This window comes from Heterocephalus glaber, unplaced genomic scaffold (assembly GCF_053883595.1).
Source record: "Heterocephalus glaber isolate CG9 unplaced genomic scaffold, H.glaber_assembly_v1.0 deba00001444, whole genome shotgun sequence".
In the NCBI taxonomy this organism is placed as follows: Eukaryota; Metazoa; Chordata; class Mammalia; order Rodentia; family Bathyergidae; genus Heterocephalus; species Heterocephalus glaber.
In genome coordinates this window covers 31,560,514-31,581,848 of record NW_028258297.1, presented here as the reverse complement: position 1 = coordinate 31,581,848, position 21,335 = coordinate 31,560,514, and the positions used below count along the sequence as shown (strand labels likewise).

The window sequence follows — 21,335 nt, the reverse complement described above, 5'->3', positions numbered from 1 at the left end:
ACTCAGTGCTGGTCTCTACTGCTGGCATGTTGGGCTTTCAGCAGTGGCTGTAGCCAGATCAGACTTGGTGAGCAGGAGTCCGTGTTGCTCAGTCCATGCATAATCTCCATTCTTGCCACCACGGCCACTCTGTTCATGGGCCCATTGGGCAATGACAGGGGTGGCTGAAGAAGGAGGTTGGCCACTATCCACAGAACAGGTCATCTTATCCACTTGATTGTTAAAGTTCTCTTCTGCTGAGGTCTCCTTTTGGTGAGTGTTCATATAGGAAACAAATATTTTTACATCCTTTGCCCATATGGACAGGTCTATACACATACCTCTTCCCCATATATCTTTGTCACCAATATTCCAGTCATATTACAAGTTCCCAACCATCTGGCCAGGCCACTGGCTACAGCCCATGAATCAGTATACAGTCCCACATCTGGCCATTTCTCTTTCCAGGCAAAAATGTACTACCAGGTGCACTGCCAGAAGTTCTGCCCACACTTACAATTTCCCTTCACCACTGTCCTTCAGGGATGTCCTGAAAGGGACTGTAATGCTGCAGCTGTCCACTTGCAGGTAGTACCTGCATAATATGCAGAGCCATCTGTAAACTAGACCCCAGCCATCTCTTCTTCTGACAGCTGATGATACAGTACACCCCAAGAGGCCATAAGTGCACACTGGGAAGCAGCAGGCAATATAGCAGGCATGGGAGGCACAGGTATCTGGGCAACTTCCTCATACAATGTACTTGAACCCTCTGGAACTGCCTCAGCTCAATCACATATACACCATTTCCATTTGAAGACAGATTGTTGCTGTGCATATCCAACCTTACGACTCGGTGGATCACATGATACCCAGGTCATGATAGGCAATCAGGTGACATTGTGACCAGGACCAAGTGTTCAGTTTCCATTAAGGCCCAGTGGCAGGCCAGGAGCTGTTTTTCATAGGGAGAGTAGTTATCTGCAGATGATGGCAGAGGATTGCTCCAAAATCCTAAAGGCCTCCACTGCAATTCATCCCTGGGGGCCGGCAAGAGACTCCAAACAGCATCTCTAGCTGCCACTGACACTTGAAGTACTATTGGATCATCTGGATCATGTGGCCCCAGTGGACCTGTTACAAAGCTTTTTCTTATTCTGGGTCCCACTCAAAACTAGCAGCTTTCTGAGTCACTTGGTAAATGGGCAAGAGTCAGACACCTAAGTGAGGAATGTGTTGCCTCAGTAGGTATTGTGCCTCTCTTTTGTTAATAGGGGGCGTCAGATGCAACAACTTATCTATTACCTTAGAAGAGATACCTCTCCATGCCCCATACCACTGGTCTCTTAAAGATTTCACTGAAGTACAAGGACCTTGAATTTCTGTTGGACTTATTTCCCATCCTCTGGTTCTCAAATGCTTTGCTAACAAGTCCAGAGTAACTGCTATCTCCTGCTCATTAACATCCATGTAACAGACCATGCTACAGAGAAAGGTGCTCGAGATCCCTGATACTAAATCGTGATGCAGGGCTGAAGAGATAATAGAATCCTGAGGTAGACAGTGAAGGTGTACTGCTGGCCTTGCCAGCTGAAAGCAAATTTTTCTGATGGTCTTTTATGGATAGGTGTGGTGAAGAAGGCATTTGCCAAATCAATAGCTGCATACCAAGTACCAGGAGATGTGTTAATCTGCTCAGGCAAAGAAACCACATTTGGTACAGCAGCTGTAATAGAAGTCACCACTTGATTTAGTTTATAATAATCCACTGTCATTCTCCAAGACCCATCCATCTTCTGCACAGGCCAAATGGGAGAATTAAATGGAAATGTGGTGGGACTCCCACCCCTGCCTCCTTTAAGTCCTTGATGGTGGCACTAATCTCTGCAATCCCACCAGGGCTATGAACAGCTTTTGGTTTACTATTTTACCAGGCAAAGGCCACTCTAATGGCGTCCATTTGGGCCTCACAGTACAGGTTAGGGAATCAATGTGAGGATTCTGCCAAATAAGAAGTATATCTATCCTAATTATGCATTCTAGAACAGGGGAAATAACTACAGGATGGATTTGAAGACCTGTGAACCCACTCTGAGTCGGACTTTTCCATAGGCCCCTACTCTTACTGGAGGGCCACACTGACGTTTTGGACCCCTGGAATCAGTGTTAGTTCAGAGCCAGTGTCCAGTAGTCCCTGAAATGTCTGATCACGTCCCTTCCCCCAAAGTACAGTCACTCAGGCAAAAGGCTTTAGGTCCTTCTGGGGAACAATGGGAAGAAGACTGACTGTATAAACTTTTGGTGCATCAGGATCCTTCCACTAGGGAACCCGGTCTCCCCTTCTTTTAAGGGGTAGATCTGTAAACACTCAAATCTGGGAACTCGTTGAGGGGCTGTGATTCCTTGTTACCACTATTTGAAGTAGGTTTCTGTTCATTTGCCCTTAAATTTTTTTCATTATATAAATCTAGTAAAAATTGTACACAATTTTTCCCATCTAGTTCACTTTTGTGAACACCGTGGCTGATCTGCCAATGCCATAGGTCTACATGTGTCAGATTATTCTGGTCATTGTTCTGCTTCTGCCGTCCATTATGGTAAGCGCATGCACCCTGCCTTTGGCGATGAAGTGCTGCCACTTGGCCTCTGCCACTCTGGGATCCAATCAAACCCACTGCCCATAAGTTTCCCAATTGAGTAACTGTGGTCCCCAGTGTAAGGTCAGGCATAAAGAGAAGAGCAATGACAGGGCTCTTCGAGAATGCTGGTGCTCCCCTCACGAATGTGTTTCTCAAGGTGTTAGTGAAGGGTACATTTTCTGGATCTTCCCAGTATGGAGGATTAGGTTTAATAAGACAAATCACTCCAGCATTCCCATTCCCCTAAGCCGCTGAATCCCTTCATCATGAGTAAACCATGGAATGTCAGGCATCTCTTAACTCATTCACAGTGGGCTATCCTTTGATGGTGGATAGCCCATGGCTGGACCACCTGTGCTCTCCCTCGAGCTGCAACACTAAGTTCAGAATCCCTGCTTACTGGGCCCACATAAACAAACTCAGCCTGATCCAGGTGTATATTTTTGCCACCATTACCCCATACCCGTAAAATCCATTCCCCTAGTTGCTCATTAGGCCTCTATAAGAGTTAGAAAACTCAAGAAGTTCTTTGGGAGAATAGTGGACCTCCTCATAGGTCACACTATGAACCTCACCCTTAGGAGTCTTCTGCAACTGGAGCCTGGTTATGGACCAAGAGGCAAACGTGGGCGGTGAGGTGAGTGCTGGGGTTGTCGGCGTTATCATGCTTGGTCAGCACAGGACAGTGTCCTCAGGTGACAGCACTAGGGAGGGCAACACCACGGGGAGGGGTGGGGGTGCCTCTGCCACTGCGGGTGGGGAGGTCTCTTCTGCCAAACAATCTCCTCAGCGTCTAGAAACTCAGCCACTTCAGCTTCGTCAGGATCCTCCCAGAGGTCTCCATCCCAGTTTACAGGTTCCCATTCTTTTCAATCAGTGCCCTCACCTTTGCTGCAGATCCCCTTCGAGGCTGAGCATTAAGCTTACACTGAGGTTCAGCCAATCGAATTATGAGAGCCTGTGTTTGGGTTTCTGAGATCTCAGCCCTGCGACTAAAAGAGAGGAGATTTTCCTTCAGGACACACTGAGAAGTTTTCTTATGTATGTCTGGAGCTGGGAATTTGAATCTTTGAGCTTCTTATTTTCCCTTACTAGTTTGTCCAGAGATGCTAAGACCAACCAGCCAGCATCATTACATTCCCCATTTTTCCAAAAATATTCTTAGCAATTTTTTTTTTGGTACCGGGGATTGAACTCAGGACTTTGCGCTTGCGAGGCAGGTACTGGAACCACTGAGCTAAACACCTGGCCCTTTCCAAAAATATTCAAAACTTTCATGTATGGAGTCGCTAAATTCTTGCGTCTCACAACTAGTGAGTTAGGGTAATCAAAAGGGCCTACTGTGCGTATTACTTGAAGCAGTTCACACCAAGGGTTATCACCATTCCCCACAGGAGTAGAAGGAGAGACCATGGCATCTTTAGGTCTCATCAGGTTAAAGGGCCGATGCCAGGAACCCCTAAAGCCATTAAAGAATTTCATCTTTACAATTCTGTTTCTCTAAGCCATTCCTGATACCAAAATCTTTATCAGTCAGTATTTACTAGAGAAACAGATATAATACATGATATACAAACATATACGAATTTACAAGATTGGCTTACAATGGCCACCCACAGACTTGAATGAGGAAGAGTGCAGAAAGTTCGTCTGTACACTGGAGACTGAAGGATTGAGTTGAAGGTTGGAGCTCACTGCAGTGTCCTTTGTGAGTCCGAATCAGGAGGCCAATGGGTCTGAGATGGAAGGCTGAAGAGTCTATGTGGAAGGCTAAAGGATCTGCATCTGAAGCCGAAGTCTTCGCTGGAAGCCAGGAGATGATGTCCAAGGTGAAGGTGAAGATTGGAGCTCCTCCGAAGAACAGAAGCAGCAGTGTCCCTCCTCATTTCCCCTTTACACCCTCCAGGACAAGAGCTGCCCTAGGGCGGGTCTTCCACACCCTAGGGCATGGAATTGCAGAGCCAATTTAGCTAAGGTTCTCTTAACCAAACTTCTCAAGTTGACACAATCAATCAACCAACACCGGGTGTCCTGAAAATGTAGCTCAGTTGAAAACCCTGGGTTCAATCTCCAGTCACGCAAATAGGAATCAAAATGTTACACTAGAAAATATTCTCTTAATTAGACAAAGTAATAAAGTAGAAATGGAAGAACAAAAAAACATAACACAGACGAAAGTAAAATGCCAGATGTAAACAATGTAATATGCAATTAAGTAGTATTAAAAATGAGTGAATTAATCCAATTCAAGGCAGATTTCAGATTAGATTTTTTGTAGAAGATCCATCTATAAGCCACTTTAGATCCAATGATACAAATAACCAGAAAGCAAAAAGATGAAACATTTACTAATCATGCAAACCACACTCATGTAAGACCTCTAATACTGTACTAATGTCAGGCAAGATACTTTAAAACAAAAAGAGTTACTACAAACCCAGTGTGATAGCATACACTTATAATCCCAGCACTCTGGTGGCTGAGGCAGGAGCAAATTCCTGCCCAGCCTGAGCAATTTAGCGAGATCCTGTCTCAAAAAGAGCTAAGAAAGGGCTGGAGATGTAGATCAGTGTGAAGGCCCTGGGTTCAATCCCCAGAACTGCAAAAAACAAAAAAAAAGTTACTAGAGATAAAATGGTCAATCTACCATAAAGATAAAATGGTTACAAGCACATATGCACCTAACACCAAACAAAACAGATAAAGTTTAAAAAGTGATAGAATTAAAAGGAAAAATAAACAACTCAAAAATAATAGCTGTATGATGAAACCAATGAGAATTCCATGAAAAAATGGTCTGGTAATTTGTCTATGTAGTTTCCTTATGGCAGTGGTGGTGAACTTACGCATGCCACAGCTGGCTGGCTGTTATCATTGAAAGCTCCAAAAGGTTCGCCATCACTGTTTTACGGGCCTGGCTTTGCAGTAAGGAATATCACTTTCAGCCAGGTATGGTGGCATGGGTCTATGTCTGAACACTCAGGAAGCTGAGGGAGGAGGATTGCTTGAGTCCAGGAGTTCAAGATCAGTCTAGACAACACAGAGAAACCTCATCTCAAAATAAGACAAACTAACTAAGGTCACTTTCTAACAGACTCAGGAACCTGAGAAAAGAATTTACCAGAAATTACAGGTGAAACTTGGTGGTGACCCTTGGTGTGGCTTCCTATCCTACAAGGCTCTTTGAAAAGTCCAATGAGGTTGATCAGCTTGATAAATACTCCAGAGTAATATCACACACTGCAACCAGGATAATCTCTCCTATCTCCACTGCCCGCTTCCCTCCAACTGAAGATGCTTTAAGCCTAAACCCTAAACATCTTCATAGCCGACTGCCTTCCAGCTCCAATTATGTGCTTTGTTTTTCTTCTGTTCCCATAGAAATTTTTATTGAAGTTGTGCTTGTTTAACTCTGACAGATGCTTCACCAAACTTGGAGATTTCAATACCAGCTTGCAATAGTAAGTAGGAAAATCAGCTAAAAGGTTATCAAGAAGGTAGGGGACTCAGGGAACCCTGATATGGCTAAGATCAAGAATGTCCCCGATGGCCTCCTGCACTCATGTGGGGCTTTCGGAAGGCGACTGATCATGGAGGCCACAGCTGACTTGTGAGGTGGTGGGGTTGGGTAAGAAAGAGGGATCAACTAGGGGTGTGACCTGGAAAGGTACAGGGTACCCCGCTCTTCTCTCTCCCTCCTGGTCCTCAGATGCGCAGCTCTCCTCCTCCAGGCCCTTTACCAAGGACTTCTGGCCTCACACAGTGGCCCCCAAGGTGGAACATGGGAGCCAAAACCAACTCTCCTTCAAAGTGTGGGTGCTGGGAACTCTGTGCCAGCATTGAGGAAGTGAGAGGTGAACACAGTAAGCCAAGCAGAGCTACAGACAGCGCCAGGACTCTGCACAGTGAACAGAACACAAACTCTTTACAGGTACACAAGGACACTCTGCATGTTGAGCCATATGATGAACCATACAGTTCAAAACTTAAAACAAGTGAAATCATATAAACTATGTTTTCTAATCAAAGTTCAATTATAAAAAAATTCAATTATAAATTGTTAAGAATAAATTTGGGAAACTCACAAATACATGAAATTAAACAACACACAAATAACCAATGAGTCAAAGGATAAGTTATAAAAGGGAAATTTTAAATGTTGATATGATTGAAAATAAAAATATATTAAACTTACAGGATGCAGCTAAAGCAGTATTTAGAGGGAAATTTAGTTATAAATGCCTGTGTTAATTGTGCAGAAAAACCTCAATAATCTAACATTCTACCTTAAAGAAACCAAGGAAAGCAGAGTAAACTAAACCTAAAGCAAGCAGAGCAAAGGAAATAAGTGTTATAACTCAGAGAACAAATAAAGTACATAGTAGAAAATAACATTTTAAAAACCCAAAAGTTTATTTTAAAAAAATGACAACTTTTAGCTAGGCTGAAAAAAAAAAAGATAAAAATTATTCAAATAAAGAATGAAAGAAGGGGCATCACTAATGATCTTACAGAAATAAAAACTATTATAAAGGAATTCTATGAACAACTAATGCTAATAGTTTATTTAAAAACTGGCAAATTCCTAGATGAAAACAACTGCTGAAACTGATTCAAAAATAAACAGAACCTGGAGGCATCACTCAGTGGTAGAGTATTTGCCTAGCATGTGTGAGTCCCTGTGATACAGGGTATATGATCTATGGACCTCCAAATAAAATAAGAGAAATATTATAACTCTCAAACTATTAGATATTTGAAATGCTGAGTTTGTGTTCTCTAAAATCGAAAAATAAATTTTAGGAACAATGGAGGTAAGAGTAGGAAGAATTTATTGAGTGAAAGATAGCTTCTGTCTAAGATAGACAGAAGGGGGCCCCGGAAAGTGGGTTGCCCACTGACCCCACTTCTTAAGGGTGTTTTATTGAGCAAAGTTACAAGGTAAGGCAGGTTTAACCCTAAAAGGGTTGCCAATGAGCCCACTTCTCAATGGAAGTTTTATAGAGCAAACTCACAAGGTGGGTACAACATGGGTAAAAACTATAACCAATAAGATTACAAGTATAATTAGTTGCTTAGTAATATTGACCCAATAGTAACAAGGGTATATGGATGACATCATTAACCTTGGTGGATAATCTGTAGTCTTAGTCTTAGTGGGTGGAAGAGGATGGCCCTCCCCCAATGAGATAATGGTCTATATCAATAAGATTAAAAGTGTAGTCGATTAATCAATACTGATCTAATGGGAAATCACAAGGTGGGTATGAGGTGGAACAAAGCTATGGTCAACCAATAAGATTCTAACAAGTATAGTCATGTAGGTAATACTGATGAAATGGGGACCAAATGGGAAGCAAGTCATATAGCAAGCATATATGGAATGAACAAGGGTTTTCCGGGAAGGGATGGGTTAAAGTCTTGTTCTCTCACCCAGGTGACTGACACCTATTTAGAATATCAATCACTGCTGTCCATCTCTAGGGGAAGTACATGGGTGAAGTCATTCCTTTTTTTCTTGAAGCATGACCATCAGTGAATGTGCCTCCAGCCACAGTTGTCCTTCTTTGAGGGGCCAGCTCTCCCTGATGGCCTATATTTCTTATTAATTTAGCTGTCCACAATACCTGGGTTTCATCCTCAACATCTGAAAGAAAATCTGAATAAATCTAAGGCAAATAAAGTGATCAAATTAGCAGTTTCAAACCTTGCACAAAATAAGTCTAGTTTCAGATGGCTTCACTGAGAAATTGTCAAATAATCGACAAAAAAATAGTTCCACTGCTTTAGAAAGTACTGCAAAAACAGAAGTGCAAGGAACACTTCTAAACTCATTCTATGAGGCTGGCAGTACCTAGACTAGACAGATTTTTTGCAAATGGGAAGGGGACCAAGTGATGGAAGAAGGGGAGAAGGGCAAGTAAAAAGAATTAAGATGTATTATGTCTTAGTCACTTCCCTTGTCATTGGAACAAAATACACAACACCCACAATTTAACGGAGGAACAGTTTATTTTGGCTCACAGTTTGTAGAGGTTTCAGTCCACAGACAGCTGGCTCCAAGGCAGGGCAGCATGGCAGAGGGGTGTGGCAGAGGAAGAGCTGCTCAAATCAGGGCAGTGGGGAAGCAGAGCTGGAGGGAGGAGCCAAGGAGGAAGATGAAGCCTTCCAGGCCACGTACCCAGTGACCCGCCTCTTTGGATCACATCCTACCTCCTAACAGCAGGTCAACTATAAGCCCCCATGATCAAACCACCTTCCAAAAGCCCCACCTGTGAGTGCAGGAGGCTCTTGGGGGACATTCAGGTATAAACTATAACACTCCACCCTGACCCCCAAGAGACTCATACACATCCCTTTATGCAAACTGAATTTAGTCAGTCTCAAAAAGCTGCTAAAGACCTAACAGTTTCAGCATTGCTGAAAAGTCCAAGTCCAAAGTCAACTTTGAAATTTAAGGCAAACTCTTAGCTGTGAGCCCTTGTAAAACTCAGAAAGTTAAACACTGCTGACATATAAAGGCACGGGTAAACATTCCCATTCCAAACAAGAGGAATGGGGGGCCAAGGATTTAGCTCAGTGGTTTCGGCGTCTGCTGCGCAAGCGCAAGGACCTGAGTTCGATCCCTGGTACCAAAAAAAAAAAAAAAAAAAGAGGAATGGGGGTAGAAACCAATGGCACCAAACCACAACCAAAACTCACCAGGACAAACATTAATTCTTGTAGTTCCATGCCCAGCACCCAGGACAAGTTGTGGTAAGGAGATGTGAACTCCTACGGGCTTAGGCAGCCTTGCCCCTATGATGCTGCTGGTGACTGCAGCCCTTATGGCCTCTCTCTTGGGCTGGCGTTGCTCATTCCCTGTGGCTTTCCTCAGACACTCCACATTCCTGGCTTCTCCAAATTCCTAGGTTCTCCACTGCACTTCTGCCTTCAGTCTCACAGCTTGACACACTACCTTCTCAGGGGAACACTGTCTGGCCTCCCAGGTCTTCTGAAATCTAGGTGGAAGACTCCCTGACCCTGTAACGCCTGCATTCTGCACACACACAAAACCAGCATCATGTGGATGACGCCAAGGTCTGCTGTCAACTGGAACACTGCCAGCCTCTTTTGCATCATGGCTGCAGTGGCCTGCCGGGTGCCTGCATGGGTGAGTATGATGAACTGAATTCTGGAGAACAAATCCCTAGGCAGCCATTCTTGAGCACAGCGCCTTGGGGCTCTCTTCTCAAATCAGTCTTTTGCTTTTGCAGGCTGAAGGGCGGGGTCTTGCTGTTTCCTCACATGCCCTCAAGGCATCCTTCTTATTGTCCTGATGTAAAGCCCTTGGCTCTTTTAATGTTTTCAGCAGTAAGCTGTCCTCTGCTCCAACATTACAGGCCTCAACTTTATAGGGGCTTCCTTTCTGGTGAAACTCAAAACTTAAAATTACTCAGTTGTGCTGATTACTCTTGATTCTCAACACAGAGCTGGCTAAAAGCCCCCTAACAATACTCATCCCAAAGCCTCAACACTGAGCTGTCTTGAAATTTCCTCTGCCAGATTAGTCCACTCCCCTAAATCTTAAACTCCCACAGACTCAGGACATGAGCAGAATGTAGACAAATTTTCTTCCAGAGTATAACACTCATGACCTGGAGTTCAAATGCCAACGAAGTCTTTATTCTCAACTGAAATGGCCTGAGCCTGGCCTTTACCATCTGTTTTTATTAACCTTGTGGTCTTTTGAGCTCCAAGGAGAATTTCCTATCAGCTCGGTTTACAGCATTCCAGGGCTGCTTTTCCAGCCAGGATCTCCAAACCTTTTCAAACTTCTCCCACAAACCAGTTCCAAGGGTTTCTGAACCACAATGGTCAGCTAGTGTCACAACAATGACCTCAGTTCTCTGGTACCAAAGTCTTAGTCACTTTCCTCATCACTGGGACAAAATACTCAATACTCACAACTTAAAGGAGGAACAATTTATTTTGGCTCACAGTTTGTAGAGGTTTCAGTCCATAATACACTGGCTCCAAGGCAGAGCCGCATGGCAGAGAGGTAAGGCAGACGAGAAAATCTGCTCAAGTCAAGGCAGTGGGGAAGCAGAGCTCAAGGGAGGAAGTGAGGAAGAAAATGAACTCTTTCTGGCCACATTCCCAGTGATTCCCGTCTTTTGACTAGATTCCACCTAATAGCAAGCCAGCTATAAGCTTCCACAATCCAATCATCTTCCAAAAGCCTCACCTATGAGCGCGTGAGCCTCTTGGGGACAACTAGATATAAACTACAACAGTTATGTACATGTACCAACATGATGAATGTAATCAACATGTACTGCAAACATGAACTAATAAAATATTTTAAAAAGACATCACAAGAAACACAAAACTAGATACTAATGTCCCTTTTGAATACTGGGGGAAGGGGCTCCTCAACAAACTGAATCCAGCAACACTAAACAGGAGTATAAATCACACACAAAAATAAGATTTGTAATGCAAGGTTGGCTTACCAAAGCAGAAAGAAAAATCAATTAATGGAATAAGCTGTTACAGACGAAGCGTTTGTGTTTCTCTCCAAAATTCATAGGCCAAAATCCTAACCCCCAATATGATGGTGTTTAGAGCTGGAGCATTTGAGAAGTCATTAGGTCAAGAAGACTTGTCCTCATGAATGGGATTGGTACTTTTACAAGAGACACCAGATTTCCTGTGTGTCTTCCATCACACACTGAATATACTGGAGCTTTGATGTTGGATTTCCCAGCCTCTAGAACTAAGAAACAAATTGCTGTTTATGAAACACTCACTCTATGGTACTCTATGATAGAAGCTCAAATTAATTAAGACATAAGAAGATGGTACTAGAAATGAGGTGTTACTATAACAAATACTTAAAAATGTGGAATCAGCTTTGGAACTGGATAACAGGTAGAAGGCAGAAGAGTTTTGTGGTACATGCTCAAAAAAGTCTACATTACTATGTTTGGCCCATCGAAGATGATTCTGGTGAGGGCCCAGAAAAAGAAGGCAGCTATAGAGAAAGGTTCAATCTTCTCAGAGAATACCTAAGTAACCCTGAATAGAATGTTAGTAGAAATGTGGACATAGTAAAGGCCATTCTGCTAAAGTCTGAGATAGAAATAAATAATGTTACTAGGCCCTGGACAAAAGGCAAACTGTTACAAAGCCAGGTGTTTTGTGAAAGGTAGAAGCTGCAAGGGATAAAAATGGGTATTTGGCTGAGGAAATTATCTAAGCAAAGAGGGGAAGAAGCAGCCTGATTTCTCCTGACTGCTTATAATAAAATTGGAGAAGACAGAATTGTTAGGAAAAAGAAACTGGAAGTTTATGATTTAGAAATTCTCAACTTATGCTTATTGCAAAGAATTGAGAAAGGACCATACTAAAGGTGTGGTCAAGTGGCCATTTGACAAGATTAATATGGGGGTGAACAATGGATTTCCCAGTGGGAAAACTGGCAGTTTGAACTGAAAAGAAGCTGGACTGGTGGCACCGTCTGTTATCCTAGAACTTGGGAGGCTGAGACAGGATTAATCACTGAAAATTCAAGGCCAGTCTGGGTTATACCAAGACTCTCTCTCAAAAACAAAACAAACAAACAAGAACTCAAGAGGAAAGAGACAAGAATGGACAAAGGAAGGCTGCTGGACTTCTTGAAGCTGGAGGGGACCCTACAGCTATTTAGCTGTAAATATAGGCTACTCACGACAAAGACAAAGGATGAACATCCCTGAAGGCAGTTCAAAATCAGGGCTCCTTCCTCTTTCATAAGAATGACAATCTTGCTTTCAAAAGCCCAGATGGTCTCTCTCCAAAACCACAAGGACAGGACCACCCAAACCCAGTGGGCCTGAAAGGCAGAGTATCAAGCCAAACTGATTGTTCACTAGCCTTAAGATCTCATGGTTCTTGCTAGAAACTTCTTATCCCTTTCAGTTTTCCTTTATCTCCCATTTGAAATGATAAAGTTTCAACTAGCTGGGTGAGATAGCACAGGCCTATAATCCCAGCACTGGGAAGGCAGAGGTAAAGGCCAACCTGGGCTACACAGTGAGTTCAAGGCCAGCTTCAACTATACAGAAAGACCCTGTTTAAAAGAATATCTAAGCTATGCTTATTTCAGGGTTCAACTTAGAATACACTGGGTCACATCTGGAGAGGATTAGCTGAGGAGGAATCCTACACTGATTCTCACCCATATCTGATTAGGTAAGTCAAGAATTTTGAGAATGACTGGGATGAAATGAATCTAGTTTGCATGCAAAGACATGAATGTAGGGGAAGCCAGAGGCAGAATGCTCTAGGCTGTGTATCTGTGACTTCCCAAACTGTATAATCTGAAATTCCAACCCCAATGTCATGTTTGGAGACAGGCTCTTTGGGAAGTGATTGAGTTAGTAGGAAAGACCCGTCATGAATGGTACGTGTGACCCTATAAAAGAGAACCCCTTGTGCTGTGCGCCATGTGAGGACTCAGCAAGTTAACTATGTACAAACCAGGAAGAAGGTTCTTAGTAGTCACGGTATTTGTCAATGCCTTGATCTTTTTTCTTTCTTTTCTCTTTTTTTTTTTTGGTACCAGGGATCGAGGATCAAAGTCGGGTCCTTGCGCTTGTGCAGCAGGCAGCAAAACCACTGAGCTAAATCCCAGTCCCCAATGCCTTGATCTTTAATCTCCTACCCTCTAGAATTGTGAGAAATGACTGGTGTCTGTAAGCCAGGCTGTGGTATTTGGCTATGGCCATCTGAGCATACTAGGATATATGACTATTAATAGAATAAAAAAGAAAACATTGTCACGGCTTGTATCTAGATGCCCCAACCCCACCCCAAAGCCTCATGCGGTCATTGGTGGGGCTTTTCAGAGATAGCTGGATCTATATTGTGTGACCTGGGATTAAGGGTGTGTTAACTAAATTGGTTTAGCATAGTTCTGGGTGTGGATAATGGAAAGGCTCGCCCTTGGTGCGGGTAGTACCCCCCAAGAGGCTTGTAGCCTGGATGGGAGACTTGCTATTGTGGCTTTGCTGCTTGCTGTCTGCTGCCTAACATGCCATGGGCTGTTTTTCCTCTGTGATGCCCCTCTGCCTTGCCACCTGCCTTGGACCCAGCCAACTATGAAATGAAATCCCTATAAACTGTGAGCCAAAATAAACCCTTCCTCCTTTAACTTTGGATGTTGGGTATTTTGTCTCAGCAACAAGAAAAGTAACCAAGACACTCAGAATCACTTTATACAGAAAAAGAATTCAACAAAAATCCGACCTTTTCATAATGAAAATGGCTTAACTGAGCATTACTTTGAGATGCATCCATGCTACCATGTGTATCAAGAGTTCATTACTTTAATTGCTGAGCAGAATCCCATCATGGTTTGTCCACTCACCTATTGATAAGATACTCCAGGTTGTTTCCAGCTTTTACTATTACAACTAAAGCTGCCTATAACATTATATGAAGTCTTCTATAGACATATGCTTTCTTTTCTAAGTAACATACCTAAAAGCCTAAGAGTTCAATGGCTGGATCATATGAAGTGTGCCTACATCTCTAAATAATTGATAAACTTTCATAACATGGATGAAACATTTTATGTTCCCACCAGCAGCGTATGATAGTTCTAGTTGCTCCATATCCTCTTCAAGTCTTGGATGGATCAATCCGTAGTATGAGCTTATTATGGTTTTAATTTGCACTTCCCTAAATAACAATGTTCAGCAACTTTTCAGGCACTTACTATGTTCTTGTCTTTTTTGGTAAGGTTCTGTTCAAATCTTTAGCTTTTCTTTTTAAAAAAATTGGGCTGTTTCCTTTTTTTTTTTTTTTTTTCTTTTTGTGACTTGAGATTTCTTAATTGGGTCCAAGATACATATGCTTTACAATTATCTTCTCTAGTCTATAGCTTACCTTTTCATTCTAAGTGTTTTTAATAGTTTTTAAATTTGATGAAGTCCAATTTATTGATTTTTTCTAATGCATCATAGTCCTGTTTTGTAGTTAAGAAATCTTTACCTAGACTACAGAAAGTTTTATCCTGGAAATATGTACTTCTTGGTTCTATATTCAAGTCTATTGCCCACTGTCAACTATTTCTTAAATGGTACAAAGTATGAAGTTCACTTTTTGTTTGCATATGTGTGTCTGTTCCAATACCATTTGTCGAAACAACTATCCTTTTTCCACGGAATCTTACCCTTATTTTTTTTTAAAAAAACTGTATGTTTATGGGTGTATTTCTTTTTTTGGTACCGGGGATCGAACTTGGGTCCTTGTGCTTGTGGAGCAGACAGTGGAACCACTGAGCTAAATCCCTGGCCCTTATGGGTCTATTTCTTGACCCTGTTCCATTTGTCAATTCCTCTATCTTGATGCTAATATTGCACTGATCTCATTACTTGGCTCATACTGAGTCTTTAGGTAGTGTTAGCTCTCTAAATCTCTTCTTTTTCAAAACTGCGTGGGCTAGTCTCGATCCTTTGAATTTTTGATATCATGGGATGGATCTAACATACAGATTCCAGGCTCTTGTGTACAGCAAGCAAAGAATCCCAAGTGTACATCCAACACAATAAAAGAAAAAGCAGCTATATTTACTAAAGATAACAGAAAAATATACCCAGGACAGGTAGGTCTAGGCCAGCAGAAGCAAAAAGTGGCATAAACTATTGGGTCTCTGGGTAAGATTGACAGAAATGATTGACAAGGTGCTGAGTCATCTCAGGAGCAGGACAGTACATATGCCTGTCCCAGAGTCCACTCTGATTAAATCACAGGCCTGAGATTCAGTCCTAACGTATGAGCCTTTAAAGAGGTTCCAGTGGACAAAAGGTCAAACCATGAGATCTACACATGTGCTCTGGCCTGGAGCTATAGAGATTTCACGGGCCTTTATTTTTAGTTCTGCTTTTCTCAGGATGAATAGCCCTGGGGTGTTGCCCAAATTCAGGTAAGCACAGTGGGATGGTCTCCTAGCCCCAAATGTGTTACTGTACTATTTTGAGTGGGACTGCACTGAATCTTCCAATCTATCTGTGGTTAGGTACGCAACAGTACTGAGTATTCTGACCCACAAGTTCTATCTTTTGACTTACAAAAGGTGTTCTTAAATGTTTTTCAGTAATGTTTTTCGTAGTATTCAATGTATAAATCTTTCACATCTTTTATGCAAGATTCATGCCCAAATATTTCAGATTTTTATACTATTATAAATGGGATTATAGTTTAAAAGTCAATTTCTGATTGTACATTGCTAGTACACAGATATACTGATGTTTGTATATTGATTTTGTATCCAGCAACCTTATTTACTTATTTATTAATTTTAGGAACTATATGATTTCAACAGATTTTTCTATAAAGGTATATCATATCTCAATAAAAATAGCTTTACTTGTTTCTTCTAGCATCTCAATGTCTGTTATTGCTTTTTTCTTGTATTTTTGCATTGATTAGAACCTCCAATACAATCCTGAATAAAGAATGAGTATAAGTGCTTACTCCTGATCTTAGGGAGAACGATCTCATTCTTTCACTATTGAGTTGATATTAGATGTAGGTGTTCTGTAGATGCCTCCTCAGGTCAAAGATTTGCTAGAAGGATTCATAGGACTAAGCAGTTTTTCTACTTACAGTTGCAGTTTATTACAGTAAAAGGATACAGAGTAGAATCAGCAAAGGGAAAAAGCACATGAGGTGAAGTGCAAAAGAAATCAGGGACAACCTTCCAAATGTTTCTTCCCAGGAGAGTCACAAAGAACACACTTCATTCTCCCAGCCAGCATGTGGCGTAACACATGCAAAATGTTGTCAACCAAGGAGGCTCACCTGTGCCTGGAGTCCAGGATCTTTACTAAGCAACACACATGTAAACGTCTTTGTGACTGATCTGTTACTGAAGCTGCAGATCCACAGATGGAACGATGTTCCCCACAAACCATATTGCTATCACAAACTACCCCGACAAACTAGCACAATCCGGCTCAAGGCCTGAGTACTCATATATATAAATAAACTCTTAGAAGACAAACCATTTCAAGAGCTTGGCTTCCCTGGAACTGGGCAAAGGACAATCATAGAAACAAGCTCTTCTGGGGAATGTGCAACTTCGGAGTTTGAGCAACTCAGCCTGCTGAGCTAACCCACTCTGAGCATTCTGTTGTCAGGCTGAGCAAATTCCCTTCTATGCCTAGGTTGCTGAGAATTTTATCAAGAACGGATACTGCATTTTTGTCAGATGCTTTTTCCGCATGGTTTGAAGTGATCATATGATTTTTCATTCTAGTTTGCTTATATAGTGAGTTACACTGATTTCTGTTCCTCATATTCTTTCATAAACAACCTTTGGGTCATTACACATTAATCCTTATTATATATTGTTAAATTTTATTTGCTAAAATTCTGTTTAGAATTTTTGCATCTATGTCTAAGTAAAATATTGAGTAATCTGCAGTTTTCTTTAACTGATTTTGGTATCAGGGTAATAGTTTTTTAGAATGAGCCATAAAACTACTCCTCTTCACTTTTGGGTAAATTTCCATAGTTAGTATTACTACAGTTCTTCCTTAAATATTTGGAAGAATTAACCAGTGAAGCCTTCAGGGCCTAGAATTTCCTTTGAGATAAGTTTTTAGAAATGTAAATTCTTGAAAAGATATTAGGTTATTCATGTTATCCATTCCTTCTCCTTCTCCTTTGTGGTACTGGAATTTGAACCCAGGCCTCTGCACTGAGCTCTATCTCCACGGCATTTTACTTTTCTGAGACAGGTTCTTGCTAAGTTGCTAAGTTATCCATGCTCGGTTCAAGCTTCCAATCCTCTTGCCTTAGCCTCCCAGGATTTATTTTTGAGTGAGCTTTGGTAGTTTGAATTTTTCTCGGAGTATGTCTGTTTCATCTAAGCTACCATGCTGATTGACATAAAGTTCTTTATAATGTGTTCTTACTATCCTTGTAAGGTCTCCGGAATAGAATACGGTGCCTCTAGTTCTCAGTATTGGCTGCTCGCACCCTTCTTCCCTCCTGGTGTGTCTGCCTCCACGGTCATTAACAGTGCTGACGCTCTCAAAGAACCACCTTTTGACTGCACGGTCATTACCTGTCCGTTTCAATGACATCCACTCCAGCCTTTATTAGTTCCTTGCTCTTGTTTGAGTTGAACTCATTTTTCCTTTTCCAGTTTCTGAAAAAGGAAGCCGTGGCCATTGGATCTGTGATACCGCTTCTTCTTCAATAAACTGAATGCATTCTCTATGAATTTCCCTATTGTTTTCACAGCATGTTGTATTTTCATACTATTGTCCCTTTTTATTTCTTTGGCACTTGGTCTAGTGTTATTTATTTACCAGGTACTTGGGAATGTCACAGATATCTGTTACTGATTTCTAAATTAATTCAATTTTAGCCAGAAAGCATATCTTACATGGCATAGGTTCTTTTAAACCTGAGACATGTCTTGTGGACCCAATACAGCCTATCTTGTTAAATGTTCTCTATGTATTTGGAGAAAAAAACGTGTTTAGCAGTTAGTGGAAGGATTATTCTACAAATGCCAATTAGGCCAAGTTATTTCATAGTGCTGTTCAAGTTTTCAATAGCATCCCTCATTACTTATTCCATCAAAGTGAAAAAGAATCAGTGATTTTAATCTTACTATGTTTTATCTCGATTGGTTCACATCCCTCGAATTTAATAAATATGGTGGAATAAAACCAAAACTTTCAAGTGATTCACACACACAAAGCCCAAAATTCATTTGCTTTGTTGACAAAGACAGAGAAGAAATCAAGATAAAAAAGGAATTCCTCAGCTAAAACAGGTACAATGATACCTCAATTGTCAAACTCAATTTGTTCCAAATTCGTTTTTGAACACCAAAAACTTTGACAACTGAACATATTTTTCCCATAAGAAATAATGGAAAATCAAATAATTGGTTCTGAGGCCCCAAAATTACACTTATAAATTCACTTTCCAGGACTTTAACAAATTTCGCAATGATTTCTTTCTTTGGTTCTATGGTGGTTCTCACAGCTTCCCTCTTAGCTTTACTGCTGGTATCGCTAACTTTCTTTGGAGCCATGGTTACGATACTTTATGCAAATAAACAGCAAAACAACAAGCACAGTGAAGACTGTTTTAAGGCACTGACACAGCGCCACGCGCTGTCTGGGTGAGAGCTGCACTTAGACTGCAGCGTCCGTGACTCACTCTCGCCTGCACAGGTTTTCTCAACTCGGACTTTCTGTTTCACTACTGAGCAAAGTTACAAACACTGAGCAGACTGTTTTCAAACTTTGCTGTTCGAGTGGTGGAAAGTTCGAGCTCGGAGCCATTTGACAACCAAGGTATTGCTGTAAAAGCTCTGATATGGTTGAGAAGCTCCTGGATTCAAATTTCATGTCTGAGAAAAAAAGAAACTATTGATAAAACTTTTTTATTAAATCATTCTGCTGGACATCACATATTGTCACTATCACATAAGTACTTCAGCACACTTTTTGTTTTACAATCAGACAAATTACTTGTGGAGAAAATATGTACCAGTCCTAGACACACACACACACACACACACACACACACACACACACACAAAATATGTGATGCTAGAGAAATACTCAACAACTTTTTGCTTTGCTCTTCAGTGAACACTCAGGACAGATGAAAACAGTTTTCATTTAGACAATGATACTTTGTGTGCTGTGATGTGGGCTAATAAAGCTGTAACACATTCAAAACTTACAGAGGATGAAATAGAAAAGTGCTGCTCCCCTAAAAGGTTCTTTACACATATGGAGCAGTCAGGAGGTAAAAATATGCCTCTTTATTATAAACGAATACTGAAGGGAGCAATGGAAATTGAGTATCACCAAGTCTTGGCTACTCAGTGCATGTGTACTCAGACATGAAAAGAAACAGCAATGTTTGCAAGATTACTCCTCCCACTCTAGTCTGTCAGGTGTCAAGGCAAAAGTGCTGACACTCATTTCTGAAAAGAGAGATGCGATAAAACATTTATTCATAGTGTTGATAATACCAACAGTCATTCAGTGATTTCCAAAGGCCTGCTTGTGTGCAGTGTAGCAGAAATACATCAGGAATTTTAAATAAACTGAACTCACTACTTCAAAGCCAAGATATCCTGACGTTTAATGCTGAGAATCAAAGATCATATTTTTCGAAGTCACTAAACTATGGTGCTATTCACCCCACTGCTGAAGGTTTCTTTCTTCATCACCGAGACTAGTTACTAAATATATATACATAAAGAACATATTCAAATGTTACAATAAAACACGGACGAAACACTTTCCAGACACTGAAATAGTCAAAAAATAACCTAAGGATCTATCTTGTTGCTGTCAACATTCAGGGTGGTTGAAGAATTTGCACCTACAGATGTTTAATATTACAAACTTATCAACGGGACAACTGACAAAAACAGTCTTCAAGGAGAAACCTTCCCATAATTTATTAGTCTGTGTTTGATCTTGAAGTCCAAGATCTTTCACAGAGCCAGCAAACACAATTTATAAATCTTGACAACTGTAAAAACACAGAGCATAAAAGAAAACAAACAAAAAACCCAAAATGTCTGGGGTCTAACCTACATCCAGGCTATCCATAATCAAATTAGATGCAAGCACTCGTAAGAGGCTACAAAAACCAAACAAACAAAAAACCAAAATGGTTCTGGTGCCTGCCTTGCAAGCGCAAGGTCCCAAATTCAATCCCCGGTACCAAAAACAACAACAACAACAAAAACAACCAAAAAGCCCCACCCCTTTCAATGACATTAAAAACATTAATTTTTAAAAATAGTTTTATTATTTAAAACTAGTAGTTTGCATGCTGAAAGTTTCAAAAATACCTTTCTGTGTATCTCATGATCCCTAGTCTACTTTCTTGATTTTAAAGACTATCCATGAATGCTAAAACCCAAATTTCAATTTCTGATCTAGCTTCCTTCTCTGTTTCCCTACCTATCAAAGTGCCTCCTCTCTGATTTTCCTACTCAATGCCTCAGAGGCACATATATCAGTTATCAGTTTTTGTTATGTAACAAAACACCAGACACAGGTTACTACAAAGAAAAAGCTCACAATCCTGGAAGCTCAATGGCATGGCAGCTACATCAGCTCATTTCTGTCACGGGTCTCCTCACCAGGAGTGGATGGCAGATGGCAATGGTGAAAGCATGTTCAAGAACAAGCAGATGTGGCACCTCCAACCAGGGGCAGAAAGGACAAAAGGCCAGACTTCCTCCACTTGTTATTACCCTCCAGTGAGAACTCAAGGGGTCACATGAGAATGCCCTCATGCCCCCAGTGACCTAAAGACCTCTTATTAGGCCTCAGCTCTTAAAGGTTCTACCATATACCAACAGTGTCCACCCGGGGACCAAGTCTAACACCGGAACCTTTGGAGGACAAAATGAGACCCTATCCAAACCAGACTAGCACAGTAAATCCACTGGGTCCAAAACCAAAATATTGACATCTACCATCTATCTTTACCTTTCCAGTCTCCCTCATCTTGGTGAAAAGATCTCCCTTTCTGGCTAAGCCAGAACCTGGCCTTCTTCATCCAAAGTACAGCTTGAATGGATACACTTCTTTCTCCTGCTACCACCCACTTGGTCCAAACCTCCTTCTACCCTATGCTATCCTACAGCCTGACAGCCCTCTGTACACGAGTTTTCCATTGCACTATAAC

At 41.3% G+C, this 21,335-nt stretch overlaps 1 protein-coding gene across 6 annotated transcripts in view; it reads right to left on the bottom strand.

Annotated features, from left to right (window-relative positions):
* The window catches only part of Parp11 (poly(ADP-ribose) polymerase family member 11), a 55,304-nt gene that overhangs the window by 27,720 nt on the left and 6,249 nt on the right, over nt 1-21,335 (bottom strand). The window contains exon 2 of one of the 6 annotated variants that reach the window (XM_087214203.1): nt 8,643-8,751. The exons of the other annotated variants lie outside the window; for them this stretch is intronic. The gene's annotated coding sequence lies outside the window, so the exon portion shown is untranslated. The remainder of the gene's footprint in view (nt 1-8,642; nt 8,752-21,335) is intronic. 6 annotated transcript variants of the gene reach the window in all.